We start from the raw sequence: 10,794 nt of genomic DNA, 5'->3' as shown, positions 1-10,794 counted from the left end.
TAGATGACTGCAAGGGAGAAGCACAGGAGCCACAGAACAGACCTTCAGGATCTCCTCCTGGCAGCACCAAAGCCTAGAACAGCTTAACAAGCAGCCCTGCGGGGAGATGAGAGAGTGTGATTCCCTTCAGCCAATTGCTGAGTATCCCATAGAACTTCAGTGACACATGAAGCTCTGAATGAGTTCAGACCTCTATTCAGCACGTGAGTGAGAACATTATCATGAGATAATGGATTCTGTGTCCCTTTTAATAAAGCTTACTTTTTTTGTTTTTTGTCTGTTTTATAAACTAAAATTATGAGCAGTAAGACGCTCTGTGCATGGCAGTGACCGGCAGCTTTCCCTTGATTCAAATGTTGGGCACTGCCCTAGGCAGCTGGTGCCCCAGGGAGGTTTGCAAAGGGGATCTAGGATACCAGGGTTCATCCCTCTTGATTCTGTTGGCCAATGGACTCCAAGAAGCCTGTCATGATTGGACATTATCAGCGCCTGGGAGAAGGAGCAGTGAAAGCCCTTTTATCAAAAAGCAAGTCCTTTGGGAGCCCCTTCCACTGGCCACTAGAATGTCAGTGGCCACGGTGGAGGCTTAGCTCTGCCATGACTTGCCCCACCCAGAGGCAGTCATTATCAGATGAGATCATACATGAAAAATCCTATAGAAAGGTTAGCTATTGCCATTTATGAATTTAGTAATTTACTCATGAACAATATATTCTTTATTTCTTAATACACAGTGATTCCAATTCTGACATTGATAAAGGCTGTCATTCCTAGATCCCTTCCAGTTAGGTAAAACCCAGGTTGTTCTGTTCCCCTCACAATAACCCTGTGCCTTATAGAACAGCTACTATTAGGTCTATGATCCCTGTTCTACAAAAGAGGGAAACTGATAAGTAACTGGCCCACGTCCCATAACCAGTTTCAGAGGTGAGACTTGAACCTAGCACAGTTTGACTTCAGGGAGTCTCCCTCTTCCCTAAGTCTTTGGAGATTTCAGGAATCCCTACCTCTGGGAGGACATGCTGCTCTGGAAGGAAATCAGGTTGTCCTTGGGTCACAATCACCTCCAGGGACTGGTTTTGCCTTTCTTTGTATCCTTATCACTTAGGACAGTTGCCTACCTAGCAAATGCCTGATACAGTCTGGTCATTGACTGGCAGGAGCCAGGAGGCCTGGATTCTCATCCCAGAGCTGTGCCAGTGTGCTAACCCCATGACCTAGGGCAAGTCTCTTTCCCTCTCTTGGGTCACAGTTTTCTCTTCCAAAAATGGAAGAGTTAGATTAGATGAATTTGAAAGTTCAGTTCATCTCTAATAGATTAAGACAAAACATTTTCTAGCTCTGAACCTTAATTTCCAAATCTGTAAAATGGAGATGTTGAACTTCTTTCCAAGGTTCCTTCTTGCTCAAAGATTCCAAGACGCTATAAACTCTGGATTAGAATATAGGATATTCCAGAACATGTCAGCCTAGAACTTAATTTCTAGGTCTTTCCTATGCCCAAATGAAAGGCTCTTTTAACTTTTTCTCAGGTCTTTCTGCTTCATCCCAAACATAATCCTGCTGAAAAAATGCACATTAGTTCAGACATCTTGAAGGCAGAAGCTTGGTATGGGTAACCACAGAAGCTACCATGTGTGTAGGTCTCCAGGCTACATTCATTTTACACTGGCATCCAGAGCAATTCCACTTATTGTACTGGGGCCAAGAAGACAAAATTGGGCTTCATCACTGGAAGATACAACTTCTAGACCCCAAACTCTAGAACTGGAGCCCAAAGAGGGACTTTCAGGCCATCTGGTTTGACCTCTTCACTTGCTGAATTTAATCACCCTCAGATCTTCCAAGTTTAAAAGCTGATAAATGCAAGGAAATAGAAAATCCACTCATGTCTCAGTCCCCATCATCTTGGAAGGAACTATAGAACTGACTATGTACCTAGTGGCACATGTAATGTATGGTGATCAGTCCACCTGCTTGCCTTGGATTTCAGTCTCCCTCCATGCAATAGAGATTCTGCTGATCCATGAAAGTGGTATCCTGGGGCTATAATACAAGCATGCTTTTCCCTCTTTCTGGGTTCCCAGCACCCTGTGACAATCTCTGGCCACATAACAGCCCCTCTCAGCCAGGGAAGGTGAGAACCACTTACTAACATAATGGAATTGTCTGCCATTTGGGGACAGATCATACATTTTCCTCTCAGTTTTGAGCTGAATGATGGAAATGAGTAACACCTGGAGATCTTAGAGACACACAATGAAAGGAGAAATGAGGACTGTAAGAGCTAAGCTGGAAAGAATCAGTGGCACAGGGACATAAAGCAGCAGGAGAAAAAAAACTAAGGGTAAGCCTCAGCAGAGACAGTAAAGACGCGAAGCAGCCACTGAGGAGCAGAAGACTTGCCTGAGACCCCCAGTCATGGCACTCAGCTCTTGAACTGAGGGAAGGGCTGGGATCTGCTCTTTTGCCATCTTCCCCTCCAAATGCCCTCCTGTAACAGACACTGCAGCATCCTCTGCTCTCTCCTTTACCTAAACATTTCCAGTAACACGAGTACTTGTCTAAAGCATAATGAGACCATTGGTTAGCTATAAAGAAGTATCTATGTAAATGAGGATAAAGAGATTCATGGTTGTAGTCCTTTCTGTCCTCACTGAACATCATTATTAGGTACTAGGGGAAAACACAGGAGCCAGTAAGAAAAAAAAAAAACAAGAAGAATCAGAGAAATAAGAAGAAACAAGAAAAGAGCATACTCCAAACTCACAGCTGCCCGTAGAGAACATGTGGTGGGGAGAGCATTTCAGCTGGGTCAAGCATCTCCAGCCAAGTCAAATCTACATGGTAACTCTTCAATGGTCATTAGAGAAAAAAGCCCTGAGCATCTAAGAGAAACTGGAATCAGAGTGGCATGGCGGATTCAAAAACCTGTTACTCAGGGCTCTGGATGGGGTCCAAAACAGACCTTCTTAATGGGACACCAGGTGGTATCTGACAGAGGATGATGATTCTGACTTGGGGCTACAGCCAAAATGATATTAGAGGCTACTAGCTACTACCTCTTTGGAGGAGAAAGAGAAGACAGTTCGGGAGGGTTCTTCTTTTCCTCAGACAATCCAGTTTTGAAATTCTCACACATATTGTTTATCTAGAAATCCCAAATATGCCACATACAGCAGAGTAGAGAAGCCATACAAAGAGATGATAGAGTTGGAGGGAGGTAGGGGGAACAGAAGGGGAAGAGAGAGGATATGGCAGAGGGGGAAAGAAAGGGAATGGAGAGAGGAGCCAGGACAGTGGACTAGGAAAACTTGGATTGAGATTCCCAGAAATCATGCCATACTCACTGTGTGACTCTGGATAAGTCAATTCATTTCTCTTGAGTCTCTATGGGCTCATCTTTAAAATATAGATAATAGTTCCTTTGTTTCCTCTCTCAAGGCTCTAGGGAAGAATGTGCCCTAGGAACCATTATTCAAAAATGTCTTAGTAGAAGGATGTGACTGATTAAAGAACAAGACCTACACCTTTCCATCAAGGGATATTTCCAAATTTCTTATTTTTTTTCCTATTGCATTTCTGGCTGATCTGAGGGAGAGGTGAGAGACCTGAGTCTCTTGGTTTAGAAGGCTTTCAGAGGCAAAGTGGTTGCTGTCCTGGATCGGAGGCTGCCTGTTCTCTTAATTGCCAGAGATACCGTGGGCTGGTGCCTCTCCCATCAGCACATCATCGTCATCACTTTCCACAGCATGGCAACAGTTCCATTTCATTAACTCTTTTAGAAAGTCATTCCCTGTGTGTCTGTTTATAGATTTTAATGGTCTGTGTCTTTGGCCACAGTCAGTCTTGTTTCTGCAAGCTTCTTGCCTTTGATCTCTAATTTTGCTTTGTTCAGAATCAACATTTTTCTTCAATGCATCTTTTGATAACCACCCCCTCTGTTGGCTGCCATGGTAATTGGCTAAGGCTGAGATTTCAACTTTATCTAACATATTTTTGCCAGATGGAGTTATTCATTGATGGTCAACTTTTGGCTTAGTCTTGAAATGGAGTCCAGCAGAGTGCTGCTCTCTTTGATACAATGACAGATGCTGTCTCTCCTAACATGAGCCAGATGTTGGCATTCTTCTTGCCATGCTCCAGATGTTGCCACTGCTTGAGTGCTTTTCCTTTTCTAGCACAGGTTTCTCATATGTCCTCATCATACCCCTTTCAGAAGATGTTTTGACTCTGTAGGTTCCCTTCCCCCATTGTTGTCATAGTGGTGATGATGGTGATGGTGTCAGTGTTTTTGACCATGGGGGCCCAATCATAAAGTTATAAGCTCTTAAAATGTGAGAATAAATGTTCTATAGTGGATAGAAAACTGGTCTTGGAGTCAGGAAGGCTTGGATTCAAGTCGCTCATCTGAAACATTCTTACCATGTCACCACAGGCAATGCGCTTAACCTCTTAGTGCCCATAGGAAACTCTCTAAAGTATAAGTTACCGATGGCTCATCTCTCTGCATCAATGGAGGGAGTTTCCACAAGAGGGGTTGCCCATTCCTCCACCTCCCACAAATAAAAATTCTTGCCATGATGTCTTCTCTAAATCACTGTGAAGGAAGGATCTAAGCACAATCTCTGTGTGTGTCTCTGTCTCTCTGTCTCTCTCCTTCTTTCCCTCCCTCCCTTCTTCTCTCTCTGTCTCCCTCTTTGCTTCTATTGATCTCTCCCTCCACTACCATCCCCTCCTCAACCCTCCTACATGTGAATGTTTAGTTTCATTATTTTCCCAAAGGGAAAAGCTAACAATGTCTAAGATATCTGGTTCTTCTCACAATCTGTCCACGGAGGTCCTGATATTACCATCATGTGTACATTAAAATCCATGTGATCACTATCATGTCAAAACAGCTATGTGTATCAGAGTCATGGCTGCTTTCTCCTGAGCTTTCAATCAAGGAGAATCCATGGGCCATGGCCCTGGAGGTCACCAGAACAGCACTGAATATGCCCTTGCAGGCCATACTCCATGATGGATGAGATCATAGCACAGGAAGAAGTGATGTGGACCTACAAGTTCTCTGGTTTGGATGCTTCATTCACATGTGGCAAACATGTTCTCTTAAAAACAACAATTTCTTCTGGTTTTGCTTCACTTTCATATCCAAATCTATGCCTCCTTCTCTCTTGCCCAGGGGTCATCTATTTAACAAAAACTTAACAAGAGAGGGGAAGGAAGCAGCTTGGCTAAACTCAAGAGACCATGTTTGACAAAAAGAAGAGAAGGAAACAGGTCAATTTTCTCTGGGGTCACAAAACTCATGGGAAGGGGCAGAGACTAAAAGGATGCTTTGTGTTTAGCATGTCTTGATTGTAGAACAAAAAGTGTTTGACCTTGTAGGTCAAGGGTAGCCTTAAAGATTTCTTCCAAAAAAGAGTCTGCTAAAAATATGACAGGTCCATACATATACTTTCCTTCATCTATAGTACATCCCTCATCTTTGGCTTATACCTATGGAGTGAGATATAATATAAACCAAATCACCAAGTGTTTATTAAGCAGATGCCATGTGCCTGGCAGTGTGTTAGGAACTGAAGACACAAAGAAAGGCCAAACAATCCCTGCCCAAAAGGTGCAATCCAATGGCAGAGACAAGGTGCCAACAACTATGTACGAAAAATATCAACAGGAAACAGGGAGCTGTACACCCATCACATGTTTGCTGCTCTGGTAGAGCCTGCCCTATGTAGCTTCTGGAAGAGAAAGGGTAATGATGCTGCCCTCCAAGTGGCCCTGTACATGGATGGCATCACGCTGGTTACAACTCCCATGATACTATATAATCTCCTAATCGTATCAGTAGTCACTTAAAAGAGACCAGGTTAGCACTGCCCCCGGGGAGAACTGAAAAAACAAGGCCAGGGACCTAGGTCTTCAGCTGGACAGGCAGCTCTCTGAGTGAACCCAGCATGAGCCAGATCTGTTGTGTGTGTGTTCAGCCTTCGTTGCCAAAGAAGACCATGCCATCAGAGAAATTATGACATGACTAGCACTTGACATGAGGGAGGGCTGTGCAGGTCACCAGCCTCACTTCTCCTCCAGAACCATCTGAATCCAGTGACCAGATATTCATCAGGATGACTGGAAATGATCCAGGATGAGGCAATTGGGGTTAAGTGACTTGCTCAAGGTCACACAGCTAGTGAGTGTCAAAAGTATCTGAGGTGAGATTTGAACTCAGATCCTCCTGACTCCTGTGCTGGTGCTCTCTCCACTGTTCCACCTAGCTGCCCCCGAACCAAATCTAAGACAAGTTCAAAGGATGGCCTAAGTTAGGGCCAGGAGGAGGCAGTCAGGGGAGAATGGGCAGGATGGCATTTAGGAAATTGCTGAGTGATCTTAGTGACCACAGGCTATTTCCCCAACACAGAGACTTATCTTCTTAAAGTCAGCATTACTCAGGCAGTGTCACATGGTTGTGAGTCAAGGAACACCACAATCTCCAAAGAATCAATACTACAGACCCTCTAAGGCACATGAGCCCACACATGATGAGCATGAGCATGTTGTGACATCACCAGTGATGACGAGGTGAGGGTGCATGTTGGGGTGTAAGCTCAGTTTTCACGTGAACGGTTTCGGGCAGGTAAAAGTGAGGGCTTCTAAACCTCAGAGCTCTCACAAGGCCCCCCAGGGAACAGCTGGGGATTGAGGCATGAAACACGAGCTTTCTTGTTTTTCCACCTCTTCTCAGTGGAAACTTGCTGGGGAGAGCATCCCACCCTTGAAATTGGTCCATGGTCTGAGCACACCTGTTGTTAATTAGCTAGGGGCTGAGAGCACGCACGGTATTCACGTGCAAACGATGCGGCTGGGAGAGCTTAAGTAGGGACAGGAAAGCCTGAGGCTCTTCTTGCTACAGGGTCCCCTCCGGGGGTCCCTCCCCTCTTCCGCTCCCATCCTCTTGCTGTATGATCCTTGCTTCCTGGGAGGAGGAGGGTCCCTTTCTCCTGGGGAAGAACTCGCCCTGCATATGGACATGTAACTAAGACCCTGAATAAAGCCTACAACCTTGTTTGACTCTGGAAAGTCTCTTCTCTCGATACGTTTATCCAGTTGGCCACCAAAGACCTGCGAAAGGTAAGAAGACTCGGGTAGCCCATTGGCCTCTAGGCCAAACAGGTGCATATCAGAATGGCACAAGAATGACCACCAGGGAAGGTTAGTTGGCATTTTCAGGGTGCTCCCAAGCTCTCAAAATTGTTCACATACACTAATCACTGAACTCATTTAAGCTCCACATCAGCCATGTGAGGGAGGTAGTGTCAGTCAGTTAGCAAATCCATTAACAAACATTTTTCAATCACCTATCACACACACACACACACACACACACATACACAATCTGAACAAATGAATACAAGGCAGTATTGGGAGGGGGCTTTAGCCAATGAGGGGAGGGGTTCAGAGAGGCTTTGGATTGTGTGGAGGATAGTGTTTGATTTGAACCTTGAAGTCGGGAATGGCAAGAGTTAAATATACAATGTTCTAATAAGACATCAATGGGAGTGGAAAGGACACAATTTGGTTTTTCCTTTACAAGTTCATCTCTGTCCAATTTCCTCCTGGCACCCCTCAGGGAGCCATCATCCTAAGAATGGCACTGCAGACACCACAGGGAACTTTCTCAAGGGAGGCAGCAAGGCTTTGGCATGATGAGGAGTTCAGACAAGTTTAAGCAGACCCTCTTATGCCCCTTATCAAAACCAAGTCTTACTTCTCTGTTCTATTGAACAGCCCAGATGTGCAGACCCAGTGAGCTCACCCTTTACCAAGGGAATGGGTCAAAGAACTCCCCTGAGCCTTGCTGTCTGTCAGCCCTCTGGGATCACTTTATCATCCATCAGGCAGTGAAACATATTGCTTAGTGTCTGCTGGGCTCCTGGCCCTGTGAGAGTGACTGGTGTGGATGGTAACAACAACAGCCTCAAAAGTAACAGATAGCTGGCATTTTCATAGTCCCTATGTATGGGGCAGACCCTTTATTAATAATGGTAATAATGATAGCTAGTATTTATATAGCACCTACTGTGTGCCATGCACTGTGCTAAGCACTTTATAAACATTATCTCATTCCATCCTCACAACCCTGAGAGATAGGGGCTATTATTGTCCTCATTTCACCATTGTGGAAACTGAGGCCAACAAAGGTTAAGTGACTTATCCAAAGTCATACAGCTAGTGTCTGAGGCAGGATTTGAACTCAGATCTTGGTGACTGTCAGTCTTCGTGCTGTGTGACCAGGCTGCCTATACCTGTATCCAGCAGATGACTCTGCTGGAGATGTGAAAGGACCAACTCACAAGGCACAGTAGTGTAAGAAAGACTGATGTGGCCTCTCACAGAACCCTAGATTTGCCCCTCTCTGATGACCTCGTCTGCTAACCTTGTCCAGGATAATTTTTTTATTGATTCCTTTTCCCCCTTTCTGGACTGTGAACCCCATAAGGTCTAGAGCCATGTCTCATCAACAGGAAGCTATTTGTCCCACCCAGTTTGGGGCCCCATGCACAGGAAACACCTAGTAAATGTCATTTAAATAAATAAGTTAGTCAGGTCACCTGGGTTCTGGCCCTGACACTGTCACTAACTCACCAGGTGATCCTGGTCAGTACAGCTGGGACTCAGTTTCCCTGAGGATCCAGGAAGATAAGGGGATGCTAGTTTTCTTGATAAATTGCTGTTCAGGGATTTTTCAATCATTTGTGACTCTCCATGACTTCATTTGAGGTTTTCTTGGCAAATTTATTGGAGTTGTTGGCCATTTTCTTATCCCACTCATTTTACAGATGAGGACACTGTAAACTATAGGTAAAGTCTGAAGGGCTCTATGCAGTTAAAAGATGGTCATTGGGTCTGGGTGGGCCTCCCTCCTCAAAGGTGCACAAATTGGAATCATGTTAGGGCTCATCCTGAGAAAGCAGGCCCACTCTTTCTCTTTCACTAAGCCTGCTCTCAGGGGAGTTTGTCCATTGTCTGGACTTGCGGGTCTATTTTCCTCCATAAAATGTTCAGGTTTTTGATCCTGCCTTCTCCATAGATGATTCTGATGAAATTCCAGGGTCTTGTCATAATCTATAGCCCCTCTCAAAGCCCCATGGGGTTACATGATTCTCATGACCATGGGGAAACTCTCAGTGAAAAGTCCAGCATGCATTATCAGTGGGAAATGGATTTCTACTTTCCACATTAACCTCATTACTCAGGGAGGGCAAGTGCTAAGTAGTCCAGTGATGGGCTCCGGATGAAGGTTGAGATGGATGGAGGGAGGAAACAGAAGATGGGAAAGATTCAGGTGAAATATTTGGAAGCAAGTCCTTGCTGCCAGAAGAATGAGATGACTGAGTGAGCTGTTCTGAGGGGACACAGGGCATCTCCATTGTCAGAGTCACATCAGAGAGAGCTTGTGGCTTCATTCCCCACTGCTCCACATAGAACCCGATGGTCTCAGTTCATTCCACTCATGGTCCAGGATCATTGAAAGGACTGACTGAAATGATATTTGTAAAATGCCTGGAGTAGGCACTTAATAAATGCTTGTTCCTTCCCTCCCCTTTTTCTGTTCCTCCCTTTCTCCTTGGCCCCACCCTCCCTTATTTCTTCCTCCCAGATACTCCAGAGGCCCAGTTTGCCTGGGAGGATCAGAGGAAGCCAAGCATCACAAAGCCACAGAACCAGAGATGGAAGGTTCCTTGGAAGCCACGTAGCCCAACTCCTCCATTTTTTCATAAAAGAAGCCCTTAGAGTTGGAGTGCCTTTCTCAAGATTACACTGGTCATAAGCCCCAGTGGTGCTATGCCTCCCAATCGAGTGTTCCTTCCACTGGCCTGTGCTGCCTGGCTGGTCTCAGCTTGGATAGTATCTTCCTCCCTGAGTCTTTGATCTGGTGGTTGCCTTTTGGAGCCTGGACTTCTGCAAACACATCCCTCCTGGGAGACCCCATTTCTCCTGTCTCCCTGATCTGATCACCGTCTCTCTCATTCCATATGGTGCCCCATCCCCTATTTATTCTATATCCTCCTGGAACTGAGCTTTTCCTGTTGTACAGTCCTCTGCCCATGGAGAACTATATGCTCTTGGGTGGCAGAAGCTCCTAAATGAGGGCTGAGATCCAGACGAGATGGCCTTCTCTGGTCTCACATTTCCTCAGTAAAATGAGGGGTGGCCTCAATGTTTTCTGAGCCTTGCTTCAGCACCAGCACTCCTCATTCCCTGTAAGCCAGAATAGAGCCTTGCTGCAGAAGACTTCTGTCTCCCAGGTTTCTCCCAAGCTCCTGCAGGCCCTGCTATGCTCCATGCTGAAAGCAGAGCTCCAAGGGCCTAGTTCTTGGTTGTAACTGGATTGGTTTGTGCTGTTGCTTTTCTTGTTGCAGCTTTTTAAGTGTTGGAGGATTTCTTTAAACTCCCATCAGCTAATGTTTAAAAGGATTATTTACTGGGAGTAATGAAAATGTTTGAGGTGCTCTTAGAAAATTCTGGTTGTGAAATATCAATAAAATAATTGCCTGATTCAGAACCTTGGATAGCTCTAATTAATTCTGCCTGGGCCTTTCTTCAGTTCCCAAGATTGCTTGCCTTGTATTGCGTAACAAAATAATGGCATAATTAGGAATAAACGTGTCACTTTTATAAGTAATTTCTTTCTATAATGTGTTTGGAAGCCAAGCACAAGTATGATTAAAGCCCCCTTTAAAAGGTTTTATTAATTATGATCATTATTATGGATAATCAGCATCCACATAC

Source organism: Notamacropus eugenii, chromosome 1 (assembly GCF_028372415.1).
Source record: "Notamacropus eugenii isolate mMacEug1 chromosome 1, mMacEug1.pri_v2, whole genome shotgun sequence".
Taxonomy (NCBI): domain Eukaryota; kingdom Metazoa; phylum Chordata; class Mammalia; order Diprotodontia; family Macropodidae; genus Notamacropus; species Notamacropus eugenii.
Note: the sequence above shows the minus strand (reverse complement) of the source record.